Source organism: Cucurbita pepo, unplaced genomic scaffold (assembly GCF_057944985.1).
Source record: "Cucurbita pepo subsp. pepo isolate OVF unplaced genomic scaffold, ASM5794498v1 scafford_30, whole genome shotgun sequence".
Classification (NCBI taxonomy): domain Eukaryota; kingdom Viridiplantae; phylum Streptophyta; class Magnoliopsida; order Cucurbitales; family Cucurbitaceae; genus Cucurbita; species Cucurbita pepo.
Genome location: NW_028257935.1, coordinates 32,501 through 35,000, shown reverse-complemented (window position 1 = coordinate 35,000; position 2,500 = coordinate 32,501).

Here is a 2,500-nt window from a genome sequence, read left to right as displayed (position 1 = left end):
CACCTTGCATGTTTCATCATCGTACCAGCAGCCATCCACAGTCCTCACACCAGAGATTCCCAGTTAGAAGGCAACATCGCAACATTCCGTGCTCAACGAGGCTCATGTCGCACGCCCAAAGGCACCCGATTCCGACCAGCCGAACATGTTCTGGCACCACACGCCTTCAAAACATAGGGCTGGCCCAAGGCTGGCCAAGCATCACCACAACGTCACACACTCAACGAGGTTCATGTCGCACGCCCGAAGGCACCCGACTCCACCCCACCTTGCATGTTTCATCATCGTACCAGCCATCAACCATCCTCAAGCCAGCCCAAGTTACAAGGCAACATCGCAACATTCCATTCTCAACAAGGCTCATGTCGCACGCCCAAAGGCGCACCCAACACGGCCTCACCGCGCAAGTTTCGCCACCGCACCGCCACCGTCAACCACCCTCGTCCGCCGACCACCACCCCAACGCCCCAAGCATATGCCCATGTGCGGCGCATAGTGCTTGGGGCGTGGGGGTGGCGGAAGATATAGGGGTACCCCCGTGCCCAGCCCATGCAGACTAGTCACCCCCCTATATAGTACATTTTGAGGCATTTTTGGTCTGCCAGGCCTAGATACGATTTTTCTGAGCGGTCATACGGTCAAATATCTCAAGTTTTAGAATGTTTTTTTCCATGAACTCAATTGATTCATGAATTGGACATTCTAATGGATCTAGAAATCAAGTTTCATAATTTTTCAACCAACCAATTTTTTTTAATGAATTTTTAAATATTAAATAATAAGAAATTAGAAAAAATAGCTAGAGTGGTCAAAAAAATCTGAAATTTTGTGGTAATCATTCTTTCATGTTGCTTAGCTCCCAGAAAAAAATTTACAACAAACTGACCACTCCACATGTACTTTCACAATTAATGGGTGATGGATGGGGCGCAGGCACGGGCGCGCGCGCAGAAGAGCGCGGGCGGGGCGGGACGGGGCGCGCGCTCGCGGGAGCACGCTGGCGGGGCGGGGCGGGGGGCGCGCGCTCGCGGGAGCACGCTGGCGGGGCGGGGCGGGGGGCGCGCGCTCGCGGGAGCACGCTGGCGGGGCGGGGCGGGGGGCGCGCGCTCGCGGGAGCACGCTGGCGGGGCGGGGCGGGGGGCGCGCGCTCGCGGGAGCACGCTGGCGGGGCGGGGCGGGGGGCGCGCGCGCGCGGGGCGAACGCTGGCGGGGCGGGGCGGGGGCGCGCGCGCGCGGGAGCACGCGGGCGGGGCGGGACGGGGCGCGCGCGCGCGCGCTGGAGCATGAGGGCGTGGCGGGGCGGGCGAGCGCACGGGGGCAAGCGGGCGGGGCGCACGCGGGTGGGGCGGGGTGGGGCTGGCGAGCGCACGGGAACGTTCCGACACTGCCCCACCGTGCGCGTTCCGCCACCGCACCCCCGCCGTCAACCGCCCTCGGCCTCCGACCACCACCCCGACGCCCCAAGCATATGCCCCTGTGCGGCGCATAGTGCTTGGGGCGTGGGGGTGGCGGAAGATATAGGGGGTACCCCCGTGCCCAGCCCATGCAGACTAGTCACCCCCCTATATAGTACATTTTGAGGCATTTTTGGTCTGCCAGGCCTAGATACGATTTTTCTGAGCGGTCATACGGTCAAATATCTCAAGTTTTAGAATGTTTTTTTCCATGAACTCAATTGATTCATGAATTGGACATTCCAATGGATCTAGAAATCAAGTTTCATAATTTTTCGACCAACCAATTTTTTTTAATGAATTTTTAAATATTAAATCATAAGAAATTAGAAAAAATAGCTAGAGTGGTCAAAAAAATCTGAAATTTTGTGGGAATCATTCTTTCATGTTGCTTAGTTCCCAAAAAAAATATTACAACAAACCGACCACTCCACATGTACTTTCACAATTAATGGGTGATGGTTGTAAAAACGCGGTCATGGTTGGTGTCTTAGTGTAATGTACTTGCTCTAGTATCAAAACTCTTCATTTTATTGTTTTAGACAAGCAAAAGAAAAAATAGTTAAATTTGACGGGTGTCACTCTTTTCTTAGTTCCAAAAAAAAAAAAAAAAGCATTAAAAATGAACATTCACTTTTCACGGGTATTGGGTTTGATGATATTTTTATAGTCCAAGGCTTTATACACGTTCTTACTTTCCACGGATGTTAGGTGTGATGAATTGTTGTAGGGGCTAACCTTCAAGGCTTTATACGTGTACTCACGTTTCATAGGCATTGGGTATGATGTTTTTTTTATGGAGGTAACATCCAACACTTTTGATATGCTGTTGGTAGGACATGTATCGCACATAGCATAGGATGGGGCTTGGCGTGTGCGAGGGGAGTGGGGGCGCGGGAGTGTGCGGGGGCGTGCGGGGTGAGCGCGCGGGGCAGTGCGGGGGCGTGCGGGGGTGCGCGGGGTGAGCGTGCGGGGGCGTGCGGGGTGAGCGCGCGGGGGTGTGCGAGGTGAGCGCGCGGGGGTGTGCGAGGGCGTGCGGGGTGAGT